General features: G+C 44.3%; 1 protein-coding gene across 4 annotated transcripts in view; it reads left to right on the plus strand.

Moving 5' to 3' along the window:
* Positions 1-26,929, plus strand: part of SNCAIP (synuclein alpha interacting protein) — a 401,816-nt gene that overhangs the window by 36,847 nt on the left and 338,040 nt on the right. For all 4 annotated transcript variants that reach the window (XM_078675567.1, XM_078675566.1, XM_078675568.1 and 1 more), the window contains exon 2: positions 18,840-18,898. The gene's annotated coding sequence lies outside the window, so the exon portion shown is untranslated. The remainder of the gene's footprint in view (positions 1-18,839; positions 18,899-26,929) is intronic.

The following is a 26,929-nucleotide window of genomic DNA, read 5'->3' on the forward strand; positions in this document are numbered from 1 at the left end:
GGTTTCCTCAGCAACCTTTTTCTTGTTGACAAGTCGGAATGGGGCCGCAGGCCAGTAATCAACCTCAAAGACGTCAACGAGTGGCTGGTATAATGCCACTTCAAAATGGATGGGTATTCACCTCCTCTGGGATGTCTTGCTTCTGTCTGATTGGATGGTACGCTTGGAGCCGAAAGATGTGTACTTGACTGTCCTAGTGTATTCCCCTCACTGCCGTTTTATGAAGTTCATTTGGCGTTCCCAGACTTTCGAGTTTGTGATTATTCCTTTTGGACAGGCATCAGCCCCAGGGTTCTTTACGAAGGTCCTCAAATCGGCGATGGAATTCTTCAGAGCCCCGGGAATCTGACACATTGTCTATCTGACTGACATTCTCCTTCTGGCCCAGTGTCCCAAGAAACTTGTGTCACATCTCCATATAACAATCAATCTCCAGCAGGGCCTCAATTTCTTGATCAACAAAAAGTTATCCATTTGTTCCCATCCTAGAAGGCGACCTTCTTAGGTTTTGTCATCGATTCAACATAGGGGTCCCTGAGCCTTCCCTCGCGGAAGATTGCAAAGATCCGGCACAAGCTCCGTCATACATTGGCCAAGTCTCTCACATCCCTAAGGCAGGTTGACCGCTTGGCAGTACACCTCTCCTTGTCAATCAAGGCTATCTTTCCGGGTCCCCTGCACTATCTGTCTCTACAAAACCTCAAGGCTCACCACCTGAGGAAAGGCCTTGCATATGCTCAATCAGTCCCGCTGTCTGACAAAGCCAGGGAGGAGAAGAAATGGTGACTCACACATGGAAGAGTGGAACGGGAGAGCAAGCTTTGGTTTCCCACCCAATTTGATAATCGGATCAGATGCCAGCCGATCAGGCTGGGGAGCAAGGTGTGGGTAATTCTCCATGTGTGGCAGTTGGTCTTCACGCGAACAAAGTTTACATATAAATTGGTATTACCTCCTGGCAGGGTCATTTGACGTGCGGCTTTGGACCAAGGACAGAGTTCAATCATCAGCTCTTCTAAAGATGGACAACGTGTCAGTGGTGCTTTATATCAATCACCTGGGAGGCACCAGGTGTCACGTCCCTGCAGTCATGGTAAAAGAATTCTGAAATTTCTGTCTAGATCATCTGGTTTCTCTCATGGGGGAGTACCTGCCGGGCCAGTCAAACCAGATAGCAAACTGGCACTCTCCAGCATATGGAATCTAGATCTTTTACACATTGGCTGACAAAAGCGGCCCGTTGTCAATTGATCTGTTCGCATCGCACCTCCATCACGAGTTGCGAAACTGGATCCTCCTGCGGAGACAACAAATACGTTTCTCCAGGATTGGCGTCTGTAGAAGGGTACGTTGGTATTTGCGACAGTACATGGATCCTGTGGGCTCTGATGCAGTCTAAGTTCTCTACTTCCTCTCAAGTCTCGCAGAGGAAGATCTGACATATGGATCAATTAACACCGTCTGCTCTGCAATATTAGCAGGACATGCCCTTGTAGATGGGGTTCCGGTGGGTGAACACTCCTTTGTAGACCCTTTGCAGACTACATCGGGGGATTCGGCTTTCCCTCCCCCTGAATCCATATTATGCAGCCCTTTAAGAAGTGAATCTAGTTCTCACTCTTTTCTGGTCATGGCAAACGCATTGTTTTTTGTCTTGGAAGAGCTCTTGTTGCAGGGATTCTGCACCTACGCAGAAATATGTGCAGAAATACAGGACCTCGGTGTATAGGGGCTAAGCCGTCCTACCGCCTCAGTACCCACAATCCCAGGACTGACTAGCTATAGTGTCTAACTAGCTGTCCTAAACAATCACAAAGATGCAAATGATTAGACACCCTAGAACACAACACTCCAAAGTCTGTCCGGAATCGCGGTAACACAACGTACCCTTTCGCTCACTCACTTGCACTTGTCCAAAATAAGAATTGACAGAGACACTGATATAGTTTAAAATGTTTATTTTAACTATTGTGCTCTATAACGCAGTATACAAGCCACTACCAGCAGCAAAACGTATAAACCTAAAACAGCATTGTAGCAAGTCCATATATCATAAAGGGAGATGTCATCTTATAAAGACAGTGGATAAAAGAATATAAGGACTAACCACCCTCCCCTTAGTAAGAAGAAGTAATATTATTATATAATAGAAGATCTCTGGGCTTTGTCAGCAGACCCCATACCTTCGTGCCTAGATGGTATATCTACATCGCAGGAACTGCAAAACTCTTCTCCCTGGGAAGGTCCCTCTCCAAGTGTGTGTTAAACCAACATGCATCCCCATGATATCAAAGCACTGGTTTTCTAGCAGCTGCAGCTGTGTTAGCATGTTTTGTCTAGTTGCTAGTGATTGGCCAGAACAGAATAATAAGGGGCATTGTTTGTCGACCTTGTTCAGTGTTCTCATTAAGCTCCAGGAACAGACCGAGAAAGCACAAGGCAGATTGTTCTCATGTGAAAGGCATGAACAGGGTCTTGTAACATAAAGTCACGTAGTAACGTGCGCAAAAGCAGTATCATGGCAGCAGAGCTCATGCTAACTTAGCGATGTCAACAATGACCCTATTAGCCATATGACACACTCAGCCAAGTTGGCCATGTAACTTTACCTGCTCTCTTGAAGAAGGATTACCGATGTTCAGGCTTTGCACATAACGACCCCTGTTTTTTCCCCAGGCGGGGTGTTTTTCACAGTTCGCAGGCATACTAAATCTGGTACTCACACAATTTCTTGTCCAGCTTTTTCAGAGTCTCCTAAGCTCTGTGTGCTGCAATGTCTCAAGGCTTATGAGCTGATGACTGACAAGGTGCGACCTCCTGCAGAGCGACAACTCCTCATTGCTCTGAGAAAGCCTTATAAGATGGTTTCTTCCCCAACCATCGCCCGTTGGGTCCGTATGGGTGATGTAAGAAGCTGGCAAAGATACACAAAAGTTTGGGGCACATTCAACGAGGGAAGCATTAGCTTTCAAAGCTTTTTGTTTGGTAGCATGTCTTGAGGATCTCATGCGTACTGCAGAGTGGTCTTCGGACTCGACTTTCAAAACATTCTATTTTAAGCCAGTGGTTGATATTGCTTTGAACTAGCAGGATCCTCGCCTCTGGTCCTGACATAGAATGAAAATTTGCCTAGCTTAAGTAAAGTAAGTTTTTTTTTTTTATATTTAAGTCTTTTTATTAGAAAAGTAAAACTTGATGGTCAGTCCCAACAGGAGTGCTACTACACAGTGTTACATTTAAAATTTGTCATATAAATATGTTACAGCTGGTGGCATAGCATACAAGATGGTAACAATACATTAGTCTCTTACGGAGTCAACGGTTCGTCAAGGGAAGGGACAAGGGGAGGTTCGCACAGATTGTAAAGTAAGTTTCAATTCTATTAAGGACATGGAGGCGAGGATTATCCCCCTCGGTGCTCACTGATATGTAACCCTAACCGTTCTGGAGTAAGTACTTTGATTTTGTCTTATAGTTCATGATTGTGTTGATTATTTGCACCTGAGGTTGTTTCAGCCCATTGTGATGTTAGTATTGCCATTATAAAGAAGTGTTTTTTCTGTGGGTGTTAATGAAGTATTCACAGCTGGTAGTGTGCTGGGCACTGGCATTATATATCTTTGCAGGGACTGATGGAGCAAAACAAGATGTGTGAGATGAACGAAACATATGATTTGTGCAAAGAAAGGGAGTGGAGGGAGGAACAGTAATAGCGGACTATATTGGGACCTGGTCATGGAGACAGGAAGGACTTATGAGCTTTGTTGTTTTCCTGGTGTTAATGGCGAAAAGTAGTTTTTTGTTGTTTTAATGGCTGTTGGCTGCTGTTTATATTAAAGTGAATAAGGAATGCATAATCCTCGCCTCTGTGTCCTTATTAGAATTGAAACTTAACCTTGACGTGAGCTAGGCACATTTTCATTCCCAATTCCATTTCTTAACCAACCAAACCTTGTGTGCATGGGTCCTACTTACTACCTGCCTATACCTTCTCAGCTTTATGCACAAAAATGCCTCCCTTAAAATAGTAATGTTCACTTTATTTTTGTGTTAGGGGTTTCTTATTAAAAATAAATCTGTAGCATGTTGTATCAATTTAACTACTGTGCCATCTTCTACATTTTTATTTGTGCAATGTTCAGTTTTTATTTCATTATAGAGTGATTCTCCCCAAGGTAGTCATTCAGGTCTGGTTTCATGCATTACATAAACAGGTGCCTGTTGTATGTTCACTTTTCTGTACACTAAGCCCCTGAACATTAGCGATCCGCAGCTACGTTGTTGCCTCATAGTTATGGATTTGCCACACACAATTCACCATCTACTGCAAAATATGCACAATCAACAAAAATATTTATGACTAGCTCATAGCTAGCTTATTGCCAGCTAGTTAAAATTCAGCACACAGATTCGAAGGCCGCTCCTGATATTTTGTAACAGTTATTTGGTCTCTTTTCAGCATCGTTGCTTTATTTTTGCCATTAAAGAAATGTCAATTTTGCTCAGATGACAGTAGTAGTCCTAATTAAGAAATTTAAAAAATGCTATATTGGTAAATGGAAATCTGACATATATTACACTGTAACTCCATCTGTGTGGAAAGAATGATTCATTGTTGTGGAAATATTTTAGTTTTACTTTTTATGCCACTTCATGTTCACTGTATTCCCAAAGCAATGCTTGCTTCAAGAACTGACTATTAAAGTAAAATAGGTTACTTTTCCTTATCTATTGTATGTCTGATGTGTTGAAGTGATGATTACACCAGTAATGTGGAGTAGGTGGTATAATTGTAACCTGAATAAAGTTAACGCGTCCGACAGCAGCCAGCTTACTCGCAGTGACACTAGGCTACATAATTTGGTACATCATTCAAACTGAGCAAGTGCCGTATTTTTGATTGGAAAAGATTGTGCGTGTCTATGCCCCGCCGTGTGAACTCAGGATAAGCATGATAGACCTCGATTGGCTCCTCTTGCCGACCCACACCACCTTCAAAACCACCTACAGCATTTACAAAACCATCAATAGTAGCACCTCTTGATTATCTTGCAGACAAGCTCACTATCTCTAGTGGGTCTTGGCACACCCGTAGGCAGGTCACCATCAGTGTGCAGACAAGGACGTGTATAAAGAAAAACCACGAAGCAGGCCTTTTCCATCTATGCATCCAGGATTTGAAAAAACTTCCCTGTATCAAATAGACCTTCCCAATGCTGCTCTAGTGTAGGAAAGAGTTGGCGTCTTCTTTATAGAACACTACATCACCATGCTTTAGTATTCCACAAACCAACTATCACTTGTTGACGTTTTAAAATGTCACATGCATACATAGATGTGAGTGAATGTCATACTATTTAGAAAGTTTCCTCTCTTTGTTCTAACAGAAGCAGCCTTAACGCTGCTTTGGTCAGGGAATTAAAGTCAGTGTGTCCCCTTGATCATTTTATTTGGGCTACTCCTAAAATTGGTGGCGGCTACAAGACTTTCTTCTGTGATACGCATGTTATTGTTCTAGAAATTAATTTTGACAAAAGAGCAATAGTTTTATCCTTCTTGTAGAAAACAATGCGATATCAGCTACCTCTTTTATCTTTTGCCTTCTCTTTCCTACCTCTTCCTGCCAAAGGTCTTGGAAATGAGGTAGGCTGTTAGTAGACCTGAGCCACACAGTGCACAGAAACATCTAGGGAAACAACTTGCATGTCGATTTTTGTTTCCCCTCTCTGAGTTTGGAGAACCCCGTATGCCTTTATGATGATCTCCGATGGGCACCAGTTGCTGGTAGAGTGGCTACTCTGGTCCTTTAGAACTTCCTGGTGCACTTGGTCATGCCATCCTGTTGGATTAGTGAATTTGAATCTTGGAAACAGTTTATTAACGGGTTGTCTTTCTTACTGACCGTCTGCGTTTAGCGAATCACTATTTGGTGCTGAGGCAATATTTAATTAGGCATAAGGTATTCTTGTTCATAGTACAGAAAAGCTTGTGTCTGTAGTGCAGAGTCAAATCTGTATTCTACATCTGTTGCGGTGAGTGAGTTAGCCCATTGTATCCAACGTGGATGTAATGCTTTCGCTTTTGATACACTTGCTCTGGTAACTGCCTCTAGGGTCGGTACTGGGGTCACAACCATGTTGAGTTTTCCTTGAGTCTTTGCTCTCTCTTTCACCACAGCAGTCTGTACCGCCATCAGTATTTTTTCTGTAGGTACAAAACACATTTCAGTATTGGTGTATAAATGCGATTTTATATGGAGGTGGTACAGTACCACCTTCATTGAATGTCACGTAGATGTACCCTGATGACCCTGCATTTACACGGATCACCAGGTTGGTTGTGTTTAGCCGTGTGTGTAAATGTTTTGAAACTAACATGTCAGCTTGTACTGAACGTAGTATCTCTGTGTGTTCAGTGGTTCAGTGTGTGCTTGGGAAATCTGGACAAATTAAGTCCTAGAATGGTATAACCCGTGCTGCGTAATCTGGAATGTAAGTTCTGCCAAAATTTAGAAATCCCAATATGGATTCTAACTTATTCAACATAGTTGGAGGTTGTAAAAGCGCACACTTCACTAGGAAATGTGTTGCAAGCTTTTTCCTGCACTTGACAGCTCATATCTCAGAAACAGGACATTGAGGTGGACAATTTTTGATTTGTTTTAAAATTACATTTATATCCCATGGTAGCAAATCTCAGAATAATGTGATCTACCCTTGTCAAGTGCTCTGAAAGCTCCTCATCCATCAAATATATGTCCTTGACATAGGACAATGCCTGGTCATCAAAATTTTGTAGCAGTTCTGTTACCCCAGCTGAACACCGCTCAGGGCTGTTCTTATACCCTTGTGGCAAACAACAGAACTGTTTTGAGAACCTAGTGTTGTAAAATACGGTCTAATACCTACTTCCAGGTGCCATTTTTTGGCTGAAAAATCTGATAGAGATATCTAGTGTTATGTATTTTTCGCACACTGTTCTTCTTTATTGCCGAACTGTGTGCGTTTTGTACAACAAATGTGCGAGTACCTGTGTTTAGGTGTCTGTTATCTAAAACTAGAGGATATGCATGATCTGGTTTCATCACAGGAAACAATGGATTATTCATTGAGGAGGTGCAAATTCATTTTACACCCTGATATTCCAGGTGTGTGAGAATCTCCCCAACCTGTTTTTTAGCCTCATGTTTAGTGGGGTAGTGTCTCTGAGGTTGTGGGTCCTCAGTGGTGTCTCATGGTAAAGGGAACAGCCATTCCACCCCACATGATTGCGGTATGACACAGGAGCTAGTGCTAATGGTCACTCCTTGGCATATGAATTTTTAACTTGTTCTGGACGAGGTTGGAAAAGACAGGTAAAATTACTGTTTCTCTGTTTGGGCAATCCGTTACGTACTCCTGTGTCCAATCCTTCTTGGTCAAAAGAATATTGTAACCATATGTAAAGTTCTCCATAAAGAGAACATTAATGTTTCTAGGTACACCCCCCCCCCAATAGAAGTTGTATATCGTATAAACGATGTAGGACCCTTACCCTAGTGGCCGGTGTTTCCACCGTGATATTCTCACTGAGTGCTACTCCCACCAGACAATCCTTCAGGTTCTGGTGAGCTATTGTGACTTCTGCCACACTGTCTAGCATGGTCACCACCCTTTCCCTGCTCAGAAGCAGTGTCTTCAATTTCGCGGCATGCCTGACCTTAATTTCAGCAACCTACCTCTTTTTGAATTGAGGTTTTGAAGGTTTAGGTTTGCCTTCCGATTGAATGATGTAGTCATATGAGCATTGTGAGTTCTTCTTCGGTTTCACATGCTCCTCCGCTCTGCACTCTGACCGTCCACCTGTCTCCTAATGTTTTTCAGATGACTCCTGAAAGGAAGGAGATGAACGTGCATCAGTATCCTGATACCGGTCATGCGGACTAATGTTATTATGGTTATGCCAGTTATAGCGCTTTTGAGTGGCTTCCTGTTGAGAAGACCCACCCTGTGATTTTAGTTTTAACCTTGTTTTTCTTATTTTCCCACTTCTTTGTAGAAGATTCAGGTGCTTGCTTAGAGTTGTCCTTCTCAGAATTATGCTTTAATTGTGGTTTACCAGGTCTAGCTCCCAAAGTATCTTTACCCAGCGCAGCACATTTATTTATTTATTTATTTATTTATTTATTTATGTGTTTTATAGAGCGCACTCTACACTAAAAATAAGAGAGAGACCCCTTAGTAATGTCAAGGAATATTAGGTACTACTACCTAGGCAAGAAACTATTCCCTTGGCCCAAATAAATTCAAGTATGATAGTCAAACAAACACATTAAAATATTTAATCTACATATGATGTATGATGATTACATTTTATTCAAAAAATAAAAATATTTTTTTTCTTAAGTCTTCATTTCATAATATAAAACAGTTAAAAACACATCAAGTTATACACTTGTAATAAAAAATCAATTCTCCCTTCCTACAAATGCTACTGACACAACCCAGTTAAGTACACAATTTTTTTATGACTAAATCTAATTATGACCAGCATAAAAAGAGACAAAAAAACATATGACAAAACCCTTATCAAATACTCATACACATTCAAAAGGATTTATAATTACTGCATATCCAACACCAGGAGCAACGAGGTTTTCCCCCATAAAAAAGGGCGTACAGCTGGATGACGGCCAAAGTATAAAAGCCGCGCAGTAAGACGCTCCAGATACCAGTAGCGCATTTTAATCCAAGCTCACGTGACACGATTTAAGTTTGGGGACAAGAACACGCCATTAATCTTAAGCAGGGGTCGGATACAAAAGTGACATTCCCCGAAGTTTAACCATAGGGGATACGGATTAAATAAACAGGATTAAAGACATAACATTGTGGAATATAAGAATAAGAGACAAAAAGTTTTGGTCTTGATAAAGATGGCATTATAGCTGAATAGAAAAGAGGGAAACCCTGCCAGGATCAATTTCAAGGTCCCACTAGGGGATCCTCACACTCAAACGAACGGTGACAAGAGGTTACGTATCAGAGCTGACATTGATTCACATAGAGTCCAAGCATCTTTTTTTTGAAAAAATATATATGTATATTTTATTTATCATTAATTAAGATAAACTAGGTATAGAGGGTTCCACATAGGTGCTTAGAAAAAACATATAAAACGTCCATTGATTGACAATTATACAGTGTGTCATAAGAGTTTAGGAATAACGTACATTTTTTCAAGTCCCACACACTCCCACAGTCATCCACTGCAGATACTCTCACACACAACCTCAAGCAATGCAATATTTACACATTCATACATAGACCATTAAGAAAATACATAGTAATCTGCAGAAAAAGATTTTCCAATGTCCGCTAGACCTGAAACTGTAACATGGAGGCAATACACAATGAACAAGGTGGTAAAGCATAGACTATATAGATGCCATCCATGTGGGTCACGCCGACGCGCGTTTCGATGCTAAGCCTAATTAGGCTGCACCTTCATCAGGGCGAGGAGGGCCAAGGGAGGGGGCGGGGCAAGGACAGGTACACTGTGGATGAGAAGAAGTTTCATTTAAGGAGACATTTTAATATAGGTTAATCATATGACATTCTTCAACATGATGCTTTTGATAAATCATCAGACATTTCTCATCATTGGGCGGAAATCTTGATAAACATTTATATACAATGAACATAAAAAATGGAAGAAAATAATTTCTTACACATTAGCTAGATAAAAATAGCTCTATGTGTATGTCACCGCTCTGATAGGTAGGCGTCACTCATTATCTTTTGGGATTCCTCTAGGGAAGTGTGTTCACAGGGCTCAGTCAGACATTCAAGCGACCATTCAATCACATAGAAACATCAATCTCTAAGGGCAATGGGCCATAGACTCTAGGTCCCTACTAGGGAAGAAGTGAGGTTTTTAATGGCAGGTCTAGGAATTGCATGGGGGGAGAGTAAGTCTGATTACATGGTGATCCACTAGGGAACTTACCTCTTTTTCACACTGAGAGGGACAAATACGTGTGGAGTCGGATTCTACTCCAAGGAGATCACTGCATGGATCTATGGTGCATCCTCCGTGTGATAGATGGTCCTATGTTTAACAGAGTAAAGGTATAGATCAGACATAGCGTATAGAGGTGCTCAGACGTAAATGGGCCTAATTGATATCGGTTCAGCTCGTTTAGGCTGGTTGATCAGTTTCAGATAAAGAGTCAGAAGTAATAAGGGTACCTGGAGGGGAGGAATAGAAGTCAGAACTTCCACAGGCTGAGGGATTCCTTTCTTTAAAATACACTCGGGTCTGCATAGATGGTCTTGGTTACCTTCTAGGACTCATTTTGACTCAAGGGTCCGCCCCCTGCAGAAAACATATATGTATTGTTGTAAATATGGATGGGGCTGGGACGAGATTAGGGCTGAAACTGTCAAGATGGCGATTTTCTAGAATTTAATTTAAAGAACGTTTCGCTAATAGCGTGGTCTATAAATCTGTAGGAGATGATTATGGGGTGAGTAATATAGCACAATACTGCTAAAACGACTCACAGAATTTTAAGGTCCAGAATAAGGTTAAAGAACGTTTCGCTGATGGCATTATAATCTGGAAACCATCGAAACGCTTCGACGCTGTGGTGAACACAATTCAAGGATAAACCCAATCTAGTTGAATGTCGATTGGATCAAAATATCAATTGGGGTGTTTTAGAATCCTTTTGAATGTGTTTGAGTATTTGATAAGGGTTATATCATACGTTTGTTTTGTTTCTTTTTATGCTGGTCATAATTAGAGGTTTTATAAAGCGCAAACATGACCCAAGTGTATCACAGTGCTGTAAATACGATAGATCAACATAAACAAATATCTGGTACATAAAAAGAACATCTAATAAAACAAATTTCAAATTTTAAGATCTTCAGTAAGATATGGTATGTAGTAACAGAGTTATTAATAGACAATCTCCATTCCTTTTGCGTCATTGGATTATCTTCTCCAGGGTAGAATTCCATGAATCTTCTTTGCTTTGCTTCAGTTTCTTTAGCCCCGTATTTTTATTGCAGTCGTTGTAGCAGCCAGTGAGTGCAGGGAACGGGCTCATCATGACTTTAAAGAGCGGAATCTGTTCATTAGGATCTTCTTCACCTTTTTTTTGAAAACGTGGGTCGATGGGTTAGATTGAACCTTGGGTGACAGAGAATTCCAAATCCTTGGAGCTGATCTGGAAAAGGGGCATGTGTAGGTTGTTTGTTTCCTGAACCTGTGGAATTCTAGCCTGAGAGAGTTTGTGCTTCTGAGTGAGCAGTTGCCTCCTGAGATACAAATCTTTTCTGCCAGGTACCCTGGTTTGCTACGATGTTAGGCTTGATGCGTGAGGCAAGCAATTTTCATTTGAGTTCTGGCCTTTAGCGGGAGCCATTTCAGCGACTTGAGTGAAATGGTAATGTGGTCAAAGCGTCTAGTGCTGGTTACCAGTCTAGCTGCTGTATGAAGGTCGCTTTGAGTGGGACCATTCTTGATTTGGGAAGACCTGAAAGGTTTGCAGAGCATAGGTTTCTTTCATAATTTTAGGTAGTTCCTGCTGTACTGAAGGCAAACGCTAGTGTATGGTCATCACTGCTGCTTCCCCTTTGTTAGCATAATGGTAGATACTGCAGCAAAATTGCCCCTCAGCTTCATCCCTAAGTCCAAGGTAGGTGCTGCCCTGTACTTAATCTGGATCTGTTTAAGTACTTCCGGCAAAACAGCCAATGAAGGGGTACCATGTGTCTTGGTATATACTGCAGTAAAAACTGTTCCCCATGTCGTGCAGTCTTCTACTGGGGCAGCCATCCCAATCACCAAGCAAATTATTCATATTCTTGTCCCTTATGGGAAACACCGCTTCAAGCTGGCTCATCTTTTGTGCAATCCAGAACGGAATCTCCTCCCGTCTGATGGGAACCTCACCAATGACTGCATTAAGTGTTTGTGGGCTGATGCCCGGTACACCCAATTGTTGTTGTGCAGCTTGAGCAGTCTGAGCAGGGTTAAGTGTTAATGTGTGCATAACGAACGGTGTCAAACATCTGTACAATGTCACTAAGTGTTTCTTTAGTGTCTGCAAGTCTATTTCTGATACATTATCAACATCAGGATGCCGTGTGAATCCAGCTAAGACTGGCCATGTTGCGCCCTCATTGCTTAAAGGGACCTAGTCTAACATTTTCTTGCATGTGTGGAAGGGCGCCCTCAAACCAATTTCTGTGTTCTTGGTATGTTAAAGGTATTTCTAGTTCTTCGTATGGTGTGTAGTTGTCAAGAACTTAATCTTGTTTGTACTTGTGAAAAGTCTTGTTATGTTATCTGCTGCAGGTAATGTAACCCATGAATAGAACACCACTGTCCTAAAAGCTACGTGTGCCTCAACCACGACGGTAACATCTACACCTCGAAGAGTAAGTCCACGTTGTAATAGTTTTTGAGTAAACGCATGTCTGAAGTTTTCAGCAATGTTGTGCTGGGGCCCCTTCGTCTCCAGACATTATTCTGTAGAAATTTCAGAGGGTAACACAATGGGAATAGATCCTTTGAATGTTCAAGCTTGAACAACCTAGATCCAATGCATAGGAGTTAACTACACGCTGAGGATTGTCCCTACCTCCACAGAAGTGTCCGGTTGGGAGGCAAGTTGGGGTCTCCAGTTATGCACGCGAGAACGTCTAAGGTGACCCATGAAATAAGAACTCAATCTAGAATATTTGTGGCACCATGTTGTATCGTTTTCACTTGTCCAGTACGAACTGCGCGTTTGTTGGGCAACATAAACGTTGGGATTGGTGCCAGACTGATTCTGTGCAACTCCTCAGGATATGTTGTCCTAAAGGCCAGCTAGCTCACAGTGCCCCCATGAGCCCCCTAATCTAGACAGGTGGAAAATGGTTTAGGTAACCTCAGAACATGACAACTCGGATCCCTCCCAGGAATTGTGGTAACATATCTAGGGCTTTTTTCCCCTCAGTCACTCGTGTGGTCTCAAAGAGATATATACAAGAAAGACACAATGCGGCATTTTCAGCATTTATTAAACCATATTGATTCTTGTATAAAATATATGTGCTACAATGAGCAATAGACAAAAGCAGATAACAGTGCGTAGAAGTATGAGGACCGTGAAGAGAATGAACAATTTCACCATCATGCTAAACAGTGTATATATGCTAGCATATAACTACTGGGTATAGTCGGTGCTTAATTTGTAAAATATGAGTCCAGGTGATCAAATATTTGTCAGAGGCCACACCCACTTTCCCCCTGACTCCACTACTTCCTCCACAGTGGGCACTTACCTCTCCATATCCCCTCTGTTCCCTCCACCAGACCTGCAAAAGCCCTTACACATCTTTCCCGTCTGCTGTCTCCACACACATGCGCACTTTCCCCTCTTGCTCTCAGCCTCTATGTAGGCAAGCTCTAACTACCCACCCCCTTCTTATTCCTCCAAGGCCAGTAAACTCGCGTCATCTGCTGCCAGTCCCCATCTCTTCTGATATCTCCTTGAGGCCTCCTCCCCTCTGAGCCCTGAGCATGACTCTCCTCCCCCATGTCAAGTTCTCGCCCGGCTGTTCCCTACTTTCCTTGAGGTCTTTTCGCTATGCCTGACACCTCCCAATCCTACACGCCCTTCTGATCCCTTCCCTCCCGCAGGCCTGCACACTTGCTCCTCCTGCTTTCTAAACATAGACTCGCCCCTCTTTCCTGCTGTCTCCTCTCCCTTCTGGTCTCCAGTCTCCTGTCCTAGACTGACACGGCCCGACCCCACATGCCCTTTTGTACTCTTCTTTAGGCGGACATCACCTGCCCTCCTCAGCCCTCTCCAGGCAGGCCTGCAAACCACCATCTCTCCCGCTCTCTCCTCTGCCCATGCTGGGGGGGTTCTCTGGGCCGGCCCCACCCCCGCTTTTCAACCTTTTCTAGGAATGCACTGCATACCCCCTGCAGGGAGGTACCCCCAATGTGACACCAAGTCACCTCCTCACTCTGCAGACTAACCACTCACAAGCAAGGACATCATGTACCAGGATATACCTGCCAACAAACCTTTCACCCCCTCCGACCCTCAAAACTCCCCTGGAAGGCTGCAGCCTGGTCAGTGGACTGAGGCCTCGTGATTCTTGCAGTGTTCTACACCCTTCCCACACCATGTAAATCACCTTAACAAAAAGATTATCACAACTTTTATTCCTTTCATGGATTTCATTTCTTTTGAGCCCAGCCAAATAATAGTAAAGTATGTCAAACATTTACCAGTACATGCCTGCCAACAAACCTTTCACCCCCACCACCCCTCAAACTCCCTTGGGGGCTGCAGCCAGGTCCATGGGCTGAGGCCTCCTGCTTCTTGCACTGTTCTTGAGCTTAATTATTGTGCCAGGCACATCCTTGCATGGCTAGCCCTCCTGACCCCGTGCACACTATGGATGTAGGATGTATGCTTGTGAAAAGTTCAGTTGGTGGGATATTTGGGTTGATTTCCTTTACCTTTCTCACGACCTGGTTATAGCCACTTAGGTTTTAAATTGTACACGTTAGACTGTACATTTTGGTATTTTGTGCAAGCAATATTGTTGTTTGAAAACAAATATGAATAAACTGCTTGTGCAATCAAAAGGGTGCAAAGCAATAAGAAAGATTTAGAAATGTGTCCATGAGATCCTTCAGCTCCAGGGGAGATGATTTGGAGGAGGTTATACAAAGACAGTGAAACTACTCTCTACACAACTAAAGTAAAGTAGGAAACGTTACCTTGAAAAGGGTGCTGCTGAAAGTAGAGAACACTTGTGCGTGCAGAATGTCAGTGTGCCTGTTGGTCTGCCTTAATTATAGCGCTGATGGTCATTCTGTACCTTGAATTGAATTTGTAGCAAGACAGTGCGGAAGAAACAAAGTAGATTATTTAATAGGGGCAGGAACAATATTGCTGGACACCAGTGAAGTGGCAATTAGAAGAAGGCATTGTTAAGATGTGTCTTTTATCCGCAGCACCTTTCTCATAATATTTCAGTTAGCAAATGTCCCCTGGTGCTTAACAGTGTCCTTTACTGTGTTTGATGTGGCACAAATGGACTTCCTGCCAGCTGAAGGGGGCTGTGCAGGAATTATTCTTATTTTCGAAAGGCCATCTTGACCAGGGAGTGTTGTACATAGAAGAGTGCGTTGGGGGGCATTGGAAATCGGAAATCAGGGACGAGAGAGACGTGATTTGGCTGAACACTGTTTGTATCACATGTGCAGTGTGACCAGAACGATTCTGCGTTTCAATACACACTGTGCCCCGCCCGACGCCGTTGGCATGATTGCTGGGGCCCCTCTGACTCTGTTCAAGTGACCGTCACCACGAGCCAGTAAGAGCAACATTAGTTTTTATTATTTACTGACTCTCTGCTCCACAGTAACTGCTGGTGGCTCTTCAAACACAGGGCACATCACAATTCAGAAAGATGATCATACTTTTTTTTTAATTCCTTTTGTCTTTGCTTTATTTTTTAATTTCTTTTGATCACTGCCAGCCAAGTAAAAGTAAGTATGTCATAGTAGAGAGAATACATTTTAGAGTAGACATGGGTTAAATTAAGGGCAAGGCCCTGCCTTTCCGGCAGCCTCGGAGCATAGCACTGCACACGGTGCCCCGCCTGATGCCAGTGACATGATGCTGGGGCCTCTGACTCGGTTCAGATGACCCTCCCCCCATGCCAGTAAAAGCAGCAGCATTGGTTTTTTTTTTACTTACTGCGGTGGCACTGGTTTATTAAGAGGCCTGCTGCTGCTTCAAATTGCCCGCCTCGATGTCTTGCTAATGAGTGCGGGTTACTCGTCCAGTGCTTTTGGGCAGGGGTCTGGTCCACCGTCCCTGCCTGGAATTAACAAGCATTTACAATGCAACGGTTTCGCCTTTGACAAAGTTAGAGCTATTGGCATTGCAAATGACAAATTGTTTATTTATGTGTTGGTTTTGAAAACAGATAAATAAATGGCATTGTCATTTACAATGTCAATAGCCAACACGATCGCACCGGGCACCACAGCGCTATAGCCGAGCAGACCTATCACAGGCTGGCACAATCCCCTCTCGTGGTCGGCGCCACTCTCGATTCTGTTGGCTCCCGTCCTCCTGCACCCAGCAGGTGTGGGTGTGGCTGCTTTCACAAGAGATACAAATCCCCCATCAGCAGAGAGGCTGGGCTGGGCAGAGCCTCGGGCAGGTTTGCGTGTTTACTCACAAAGCCAGGCAGGAAGGGAGCTTCCGTGGAGCTAGACGAGAACAGAGCCACAGCGGGTCTGTGGCCCAAAGACAATATTGACAAGGCGCCTTTCCCACTCTTAGCAACACACACACACACAGGTCCTCCTGGCGACAAGGACGCATGCTGCTGTACCAGGCAGAGGGCGTCCACTCCTCACAGGGGGGCCACGTACTCCCCCGCCCCGGACAATGTGTACATGCAAGGACCGTCTGAGGCTCTGAAAGCACCCCTCCACACAGCCTAGGCCCCCCGGCGTTTCAGATCGAATCTGACGCCACTTATACCCTGTCTCTGCCACCACTTGTCCCAGAGGTTTATGGTTCAGGCTGGGCTTCGCGGCGCGACAGAGGCTCGTCAAGCTGTTTACAAACTCAGCTTATCTCTTTCAGCGAAAATGTATATTATTTACGGTTCAGAGAAAATGGAGTCCGGCAGCAAGAAAGGGTTGCAAGATATTACCATACTGAAATGAACGTTTGCGCTATGTAAAACTAAAGTAAAATGAAAACAAAACTAAAGAAGAAACACGGGCACACGTACGGGGGAGGGGGCGGGAACGGGCGGGAGGGGGCGGGAACGGGCACACGGACAGCGGGAGGGGCGCAGGTTGACTGGCACACGGACAGCGGGAGGGGGGGGGCGGGAACGGGATTAAGAAAAAAAACTAAAAAATGCCGCTTACCTGCAAGAAAGTGAAATGGCGCAGCCCACCCCTGCTCGGAGTAGGGAGCTGGTCGGGTCTGCGTCCTCATAGGGAGAGCGAGCAGGCTGGTGTGACGAAGGATGCCGGCCTGGAAAAAAAAAATTACATCCGCCCACCGCCGCATGACGTGGCGGAAAGCCTAAAAATCGCAGGAACGCCCACGAATCTGCTCGCAGAATGACGAGCAGATCTCTCTTCCAATGGCTAGCCTCCATTTATGGAGTTAGCCAATGGAAAGAGAGGGCGGGACAAAGCCACACTGTGTAAGTCATTAGATTTCGCCTGTGCGAAACGCTGCTTGCGCAGCTTTCGACAGGCAAAACCTAAAAAAGGTTCCGCACGCATGCTGCCGCAGCCCCCTACCCTATAGAACCAAATACAGCCCAATCAGTGGCCCGCCCATCATCAGCAACACTGAAAGCAAATTAATTTGTGTCATGGAAATGAATTTATCGGGCTTGCTCTCAGCAACACTGCAGAGAAACAGTCTTCTTCACCGAGGGAGGACTCTGCAGACTGTCTGTGAAGTGAGCAACACTGCAATAGGGCACTTATATTTAATTTACTTTGACCATGACGTGCAGACATCAGTGCAGTCGTGTCGGTGAAGTAAGTTGGCAGTGACAGTGTAGACCCTGCCCTGATAAAAAGGTGCCGGTGCTAAGCACCGTGAAGCACCGGCACAAATTAAGCATTGAGTATAGTGAATGAACAGGCACCAGCCGAGCTGAAAGGCCAACACAGCAACAACCTCGCAAGTGACACCTGAGTGCTCCCTGCCAGAGCACGAAAGTGTGTGCGTATTTTTAACAATTGGCATCCATGCGTCCGTGTTGATGCCTCAACTGAGCTGGCTTTGTTTATTGTCTCTGTGATAGCAAAGTTGCCTCATGAACAAAATAACAAATCACATTTGCACAATGTGTGTCCGGGTCTTGTACGAAATTTTAAAGGTGTTGTAATAGTGTTCTTACGAAGATGTTTTGTAAGTAATGTGGTTTCAGAGAAACTAACCCTGCTCTGTCATGCAAGGAAATGTGTGTCAAAAGTCGTTGTGTGAAAAAGAAGGCAACTTAGGAAATGAGCACATTTTAAAATGGCACTGTTTCTTACTGGCCCTAACTGAGCCACATGACAGTGACCACTCATATACTTTGTGGGTTCAGGCATTTCACCAATTTCTTGTCACAGCTAATTTGGTAAACTAGGAGAAATTGTTTTAGCTCAAGGTGGTTGGTGTGCGTCGTCCATCTTGTTTGCTATGGTGATTATCCCTCTTTTCTTGAAGAAAACTCAATGTCCTATATTCCTCTGCATAGTCTCTGCTCCAATTTAACTGTATTGCTTGTAATTGTACAATTAGTGTTCACTGTTTCCTTGTTGCTGTTTTTCAGTGTTAGGCTCAATCAATTTCAAACACACTTCCTTCTGCACTTCGGCTTGCATCCAACCTGATGAGTTTTTGTTGTAATTTAAAAAGAGCAATTGACTAACGCCGCCCTGGTTTGCATTTTTTAAAAATGTTTATGGCCAGGAAAATAAGTTCCTAGTGCCACATTTTTTGCAGCACAATTTACCTTTTGTTATATGATGTGCTTCATAATTTTTATTTATCACCTAGTTCAGTCTTTAATTCTGCATAACGTGGTTGTGCAGTGTTGTATAATTCTGTTTTTCCTGGTTATGTTTTTACATTTCTGTAAAAATAAATCTGAATTGTCTTGTCTGGATTTGCTTCTCTTAAGATGATATACTGTAACAGGATTTTGAAGTACCTTGCTATTTATGGTTGGTACTTCTTTATTTGGCGCTTTGAGGGATGCAGTTTACTAACCCAACGTCACTTTTGTTATTGACAGTTCTCTGTGAAAGGGTGGGTCTCCTGAAGAGAAGTGATGTTACTTTCCAAAGAATCTAGGTAAGCTATAAACTTCAGTTTTTTTGTTTCAGAATGGATAATGCCCTTTCATGTGTTTGAATGTTTGTTATTTCTTTGATGCCGAAGTGAGACCTAAATGTCTTTTTGTTCCTATATTTTTTTCTGTGTCATACACTTATGATTCCTTGTGGTGGGTATAGTGAAAGAAGCCCTAGATTTTTCAGGTCGAACTCTTACACTGGACAATCATATCTCAAACATCACATCTCTCAAAGAGGTTTAGTAATCTGACTAATCCTTGATCGTTAGAGCCTTGTTCTCCATTATCACTAGGATGTTTGGCAATTTACTCCCTCTCCAGTTCCCCGCCCCCTCTCCCCTACCTGTGTAGGGTACACAATCATCCACAGAATAGAGAAAGCAGTACGCCTCCTGGATACCTGCATAAAGAATCCTGTATGCATAAAAAATCTTTAAACCCGAATACATGTAATCCTGTTTTCATTCAGCTCCAATTGTGGTCCTACCAGAAGGAACCAGGGGACCTTCAAAGGATTCGGAACCAAGCAGCCAAAGACAACATGACCACAGAACACTGGCCTTGAGCGCAGTCCCATGTCTCTTGGTGAAACACATTCAAAAATCATATGCACCTTACGCAATATTCAGCCGCATAAATACAGAATATTTGCTCCATTAAGTATTTACTGGTAAACTCTGGTCAGCCATCCTGGATTGCTACTCAAGCCCATTACACTAATCTAACTGCACTCATGCAGAGTCAATATAAAGCCCTCCCAAGGAGGCCTTCCCTAGTTAGCCCCACAGCCATCCAAGCTCTACTTGTGTGCACCACTCCACTTAGGGACTTGGCCCCATCAATGTAAAAAAAACAGTGAGCCACCCTATCCAGTTTTTACAATGCAATTAAACTCTACGCAGGACTATCCTCTCATAACTTCCTTGTCATAATTATGCACCCACAAGAACAAATCAAATTGGATTCTGAAGAGGCTGCATGCAGACTTGCCAGCGCTTAACAAAAAGCACCTGAATTAATAGAATTCTTTTTAGTCTATGTTATACTGGTTGCTTGTAACAGTCTCAAGAGAAACAGAAACATATCAAATACTCCTGACCCTGATGACCACTTAGAAATAAGTCTCGGAAGATTCTGCTGCAAATTGAATCCACTTGCAGCCTTGGTGTGACAAAGCATCTGTACCTTTTTAAAATGCTGCCATTCTGTCTCATCATCAAAAAGGGGTAGTTCTTTATTTTTAAAACTCCTTTGTATTCCTTTACAAATCATGCAAATGAAATATTTTGACTGTTAACAGAAATTATTCACGTGTGGAGCATCTCAGATGATGATACAAACTTACTGGTTCGATTAAGTCACATTTGATGAAACCGTGTGCGTGTTTTCAGGGTTGTCTATAAGCAGCTGGTTATTCTGCTGCCTCTGTTCTCTACACAGTTCTCACCCTGTTCTGAGTTTGTAGTGGTTGATCACAGCAAATGCATTTATGACTTTGAAAAAATGTACAGTTAACTCACTGATCATACTGTGAGCCCGAACTGCTTCTGATTCAGCAGTATTGTTTTTTTAATAATTTTTTTTATTACGATTTTGGTAAACAATAGAACAAAAGGATAATAACACTATCACATAATAATTAAAAAAAGGTGGATGTGGATAACGACTGAAAATCATACATTGCTGTGTAGTGAACAATATATATTGTCCTGTAGCAGGTTGAAGGTTGAACAAATGAGTAATGACCTCTTGTCAAATATTATTAGCGGTGAATGAGCCATATGGAAATAAATAATCCACATGAATGTCAGCAGTGAGATTTGAATGATTCCAAAGGTTAAAATTGATCACCCTTTAACATGTAGAAGATGCATCAGCGGGTAGGAGGGCATCTGATCTCTTTCAGCTAGGTATGCCTGGAGGGTGGCCTCATGTGTCTGTTTTTCATCTTTTGTATGGATGAGGTATCGGAGAAAACATTTGAATGTGTTGCATCATTTAACGGGGCTTTTACAGTGGTGGTGCCTAGAAGCCAGGGGATAGCTATTCTACATTTGCCAAGGAGTAGTGGCATGACAATAAGTTTTCTTGTGCTCTGGGGGAACCTTAGAGGCATATCCAAAGAGTGCTATAAGGAGACATCTTAGTGTACTTGGATGTACTTTTGCCTATTATTACAAAGACTGTTCTCTAGAAATCTACCATAACATACCATGCCCAAGCCAGGAGAATGAAATCAGCCGTGAGATGTGAGCATTGATTACTTGATAGATTTATTTTAAGATCATTTTTGTCTAACAAAAGCATGTTAAGTATTTGTGGTCTATACGTTTGTGTCTATAATTAATGAAATCAGTGTAGTTTGTTTACAGCAAAAGGACCAAGTTTCATTGTCTAAGCTGTGGCCCAGATTCACTTTTCGGCATTCATGGGAGGATGGACTATGATCACTGAGGACTCTGTATACACCCATTAAAATTTGGTCACCCACCCCTTATGTTAGGAGAGCCTTTCAGTTTTAATAAAGGGGTGAAGTATGGAGGTTCACTTAGAAAAAGTATTAAAATGGATATGGCAGCTTGTCTAAGTTGTTCTTTGTGAGTTTGTTAGGAAGGGGAAGTGATAGTCAAACTAATTGTGTGAGATGACTAAACTATTAACAAAGAAGGCCCTCAGATGTGTAATGTTCTTAATGGGCAAAATCTATTCATGTATCTGTAGGGTGGGGTCTAGGGGGGTAATCGAAGGACTGTAAGTATTGTAACATTCTCAATCTTATCCCTCTCAACAAGCAAGTGCAGAGCATGGCATTCAAGTTACCAGCAAAGTGGACTGAACTGCGAAGTAATAGCTTTCCATTACTGGCAAAGCAATACCACTCCTCTCAAACGGGAGTGTAAGGATATACCATTTGATTCTGGCCTTCCTACTGGGCTAAATTCACTCAATTAGTGTAGTGGTAAGTCTCTTAAAGAATGCTTTGTTCAGTGTAATGGTAATGTTGGTGAAAATATAAATGACAATTTTATTAATCCATCTCTCACCTTATATTTCTAGTTTTCAGAAGGTGGGTCTGTAGTAGGAGCTTGGTCAAGAATGATTTGCATATGGCTGGGTCCGGACAGAAGTTTCAATGTGGGCAAAAGAACGATGGGTTGAAATGCTAACCCGAGCAGTTACCAGTGCTTACATTTACTGCAGGCATTTATCCAATCCCCCTTGGTATGCTTCACGTCAACCCCTAAATGGCCAAAGGTATGCCCAGACAGGGGTTCTGTGATCACTGTTCCACTGAAACCAAGCTACACCCAACTGAATAGCCCCAGTGAGGGTGAAACCGGTCTTGGGTTGCTTGTGTTCCGGTTCAGGTAGGACCTGGCCTGACAGTTCAGGCTGGACTGTTCCCATTGGAGTAGGGTCAAAACTGATTTGCTTATAGCTGGATGTAAACGGAGATGGCATGGTGGGCAAAAGAACAATGTGTTGAATTGCTGTTCCGAGAAATTGCCAGTGGTTAGACTTAATGCAAGCATTCCTCCCGGCACCTTTTTAGGTTGAGACTAGGCAGCAGGCATACACTGTCTGCGAGACCTGCTGTATTCAGCCTGTGGGCAAAGACCCCTCCTCCGTCTTCCTCCAGCTTTTGATTGACTTTTGTTAGTGTCCTTTAAGGAATGTTGCTTCTAATTTGATAATGGTTACTGCTTTTCCCACCTTTTTCTCAAGTGTTAACTCCCAGGAGTATTGCTGGAGGACATGTCCGCTTCTTCTTGTGCCATTGAATGTTGTATCTTTGAAACTTTTTTTTCATTTAGAACACAAGCACTTATTAGAAGCAGGATTCCATACTCCACTTGTAAAACCCCCGCCATTCAACTTGATCCCCCACGTGCCCTGGGCCTATTGCTTTCATGCCACGAGACTGCAACCGACAGACGAAAAGGACTAATGCCTAAACGTGCAACCCTAGAAAGTGGAGCATCGTGGGAGAGCCTGTTTTGTTTTTGATTGCCGGGAACCACTGCGGTAAGCGTTTCTCTTTTCCTGACACAATGCTTGCCAATTGTGCGGGATCCATATGAGTGTGGCAGAGAGCGCATCGAAGCACTAAATTCCGGGCTTCAGTGAGCTATGGCCTAGGGAGACCATCCGGAGCATTGTGCTCCACAAAACAAACACTCATTTGGGATTTTCTATGACGCATCTAAATACATCACAATATTTTTCATTTGAGGAGATTGACAATGTTTTAATTTTTTTTACTCCTCGTGTGCTTCCGATCGGAGTTTTCAGGATTATTGGGATTAGAAATGCACCAGTGGCGCTTTTAAAACAAAAAACATAGTTTATTGTAAGGAAATGATGACATTTCAGCAAATGTTGAAGAGCATTTATGAGGAAAATTACACAGATACAGAAGCAGACGGGGCAAAGGACTGCAAAGGGAAACAAATAGCTGGTGAGTTCAGTTGTTGCCACGTCTGTGATACTGCATTTAACAGAAAAGAGTGCGTCAACAACATCCTTTAGTAGGCTGCATTAAGGGTGCAGTACCGTATATGGCTAAAACACCTAGTAACAGCCTGTGGTGCTGCATTCTTTCCCTACTTCGTGAATTTTTTTTTATTGCTTATGCTACTGCTGGGATATTTTTTTGCAATTATTTTTTAAAGGTTATGTTATGTTATGTTATGTTATGCGTATTTATTAAGCGCACAGCTGCTCCAGCGAAGGAGCGTCCTGGCGCCCGACAAGGCAGCAGCACAACACAACTAAACAACCGATAAAACAGAATACTAAGTGAACAAGAAGGTTTTAACAGCTCGGCGAAAAGAGAGCAAGGCCCTAAGGGCGCGAATCGCCGGGGGAAGGGAATTCCATAACACTGCAGCGCGGACTTGAAAAGAGCGTCCGCCAGCCCTGCTACGCTTAAAGCGGGGGACGACAGCCAATTCTAGGTCCGAGGACCTTAAGGACCGGACAGGAACATAGCGAGACAAGAGCTTGGAGAGGATCGTAGCCGGGGATCCCTTAAGGATTTTATAGGCAACACAGAGGACCTTAAACCGGAAGCCAGTGCAGCGAACGCAGGGTGTTTGTAGTGGAGCAAAATCTGGGTAATCCCACCACCGCTCTCTCTGCGGCATTCTGAATGCGCTGAAGGCGTCCAATTTCCGCTTGATTCAAGCCCACTAAGAGGGAACTAGCGTAATCCAGCCTGGAGATAACTGTAGCTTGAATCACGAGTTGCGTGGTGGTGGCATCAAAGAACTTAAGCACGGGACGGAGTCCACGCAGGATGCCAAAACAGCAGGCCGCCGTGCGTTTGGTATGGCAGACGAAGGCAAGGGATGGATCCAGCCAGACCCCAAGGTTTTTAAGCTCAGAGACTGGGGTAGGTGTGAGGCCTAGGTCCGATGGCCACCATCTATCTCCCCAGAGTTCCGTTTGTTTGCCAAAGATCATAACCTCGGTCTTACTAGCGTTCAGCTGGAGACAGTTGGACGTCATCCAGCCGGCGACCGCCCGGAGTCCTTGTTGGAATCTGGGGGCGTCCACGTCGGCATCCCCGCTGATCGTGACCGCTAACTGGGTGTCATCGGCGTATGACACCATGGCCATACCCCACTACTGCCTGACTACCTCAGCCAGCGGTCTTGCGTATAGATTGAATAACGTGGGGCTCAGCGAGGAGCCCTGGGGAACCCCCAGATCCAACAGATGGAGTTTGGACTGATAAGGCGGGACGGCCACACTAAAGGAACGGTTGGCAAGGAAGGAACGGAACCACTGGAGAGCAAGGCCAGCAACGCCAGCTTCCTCCAGACGACGCAGAAGGATAGGGTGGGATACTAAAGGCGGCGCTCAGATCTAATAGCACCAGCGCTGCCGTTTGACCCGCATCAAGCACGGAGCGTAGGTGCTCCACCATATACAGTAGAGCCGTCTCCGTGCTATGCCCAGCACGAAATCCATTCTGTGTCATGTCTAGGATATCAGCCTGAAGTAGATGGTCCGAGAGGACAGAGTTGACATGCGCCTCAGCTACTTTAGCAGGCCACGGAAGAAGTGAAATTGGACGGTAGTTCTCGGGCTTGCTACCATCCAAGTTTGGCTTCTTGAGAATAGGCATGACCACAGCCTGTTTCCACTTCAGTGGAACTACGCCAGATGTAAATGACGTGTTAATCAGTGAGCAAACCGGCGAGATACCGTGCGCAGCTAGATCTTTAAACAAAGCCGGGCATAACGGATCAGCCGGAGACCCAGACTTCACCTGTTGAGCCAGTTTACTAAGACTTTCTGATGTTAGGCTCGGAAAAGAATGTAACACAACCGATACCAAATGCTTAGGAGGTCTATCAACGAAAGGGGCGACCAAGGGAAAGGCTCGGTAAATGGCATGGACCTTTTCCAGAAAGAAATCCGCTAAGGTTTCACAATGTTCCGTAGAGCTCTGGTGGGTCGCCGTCACCTTTTTGGCGGTAAGGTCTTTCAACACCTTAAAAATAGTTTTGGAGGGGTTCGTACTGGTACGAAATTGCAGGGCATAAAAGGCCGCGCGGGTTCTGCAAACTGCCCGATGGTAAAGTTTCACAGTGGCCAAATACAAAACTTTTTTGTCGCTGTTGTAAGTTTTGCGCCAATCCCGCTCTGCGCGCCTACAGATGCTTTTAAGTGCTCGCAACGATTCATCGTACCACGGGCTGGAATTCCTTGGCCCAGTTTTACACAAAACTATTGGGATAAGGGAATCAAGCGCCCTAGTTACCCAATCGCAGAAGCGATCATAGCCCTGATCCGCCGACTCAATTAGACCTAGCGGGTCGGAAGACAGAAGATGGAAAAAATCATCAAGTTTCAACTTGTTCCAACGCCGCCTAGGAATAGAGCGCACCATTGGTTTGGGTTGCGGAACAGGCAAGGGGCACCGGATACGTACCAAATAATGGTCGGTCCAGGCCAACGGTGTTGGAATAGAAATGCTAGCTTCCGCTATGTTGGTAAAAAATGGGTCTAGGGTATGACCACCTATATGAGTAGGCTGCGTCGCCAGCTGGACCAACTGGAGCGCCTCAAGATCTGCCACAAAGCTGGACACGGTTGGACTAGACAAGTTGTCAAAGTGAAGGTTCAGGTCGCCAAGAATGGAAAAATTGGAGCAACCTGCAGCCAACGTGCTAATGGCGTCTGGGAGGGCCATCCTAAAGGCCACTTCACTCCCTGGAGGGCGATCAATCAATAGGCCCGAGAGAGCAAAGTTAGGCGAGATGGCGATCTTAAACATAGCGCTTTCGCAGCCGGAGATATTTTGCCCCTGCCATACACATGAATAGCAGGATTTAACTGCAAGAGCTATCCCCCCACCTCTAGAAGCTCGGTTAAGAGTGAATACCGAGTATTCAGGCGGGAAGGCCAGGTTCACAACGGCCGTATCGGCGTCTTGCAGCCAGGTCTCCGTCAGACAAAAAATGTCCGGCGACTCCTTACCTACAAGATCGAGGATATCTTGATGATGTTTAACCATCGACCTAGCGTTTAGGTTCCAAATACTGAGAGATGGATTTGGACTAACAGCCGCAACAGCGAGCTCATTGCATCCCCTTCTCAGGGGGGCGGGGAGTTTGAACATCCCGCAACTACATGAGAAAGGGCCGCACATCGGACCAACCCGCGCTTCCCCACAGTTCACATGCAACTGGTCGATGGCCAGCAGCCTGTCCCTGGTGTAACACAGCATTATGAACCTCAGATCGTCCGACGATGAGGGCCAGGGTCCAGCCTCGTCCTGCGCGTCCTTACGCGGACGGGCGCAGACGGGCAGGACTCTGGCACGACTCCGGCCACGCGAAGGCGCGCCCGCTACGCGATCCCGCTACACTAGGGGAGGAGCATTAAGTGGGCGTTCCCTCGCTGGCTCATGCGCAGTAAAGCGCTGGCGGATAGTAGCGCCTCTACCCCACTCAAAGATGGCGACCCACCCCAGGCACCGGACCCGCCAAGCGGCGGTGAAGTCACAATTACCGTGC

This window comes from Lissotriton helveticus, chromosome 2_1 (genome assembly GCF_964261635.1).
Source record: "Lissotriton helveticus chromosome 2_1, aLisHel1.1, whole genome shotgun sequence".
NCBI classification, from domain to species: domain Eukaryota; kingdom Metazoa; phylum Chordata; class Amphibia; order Caudata; family Salamandridae; genus Lissotriton; species Lissotriton helveticus.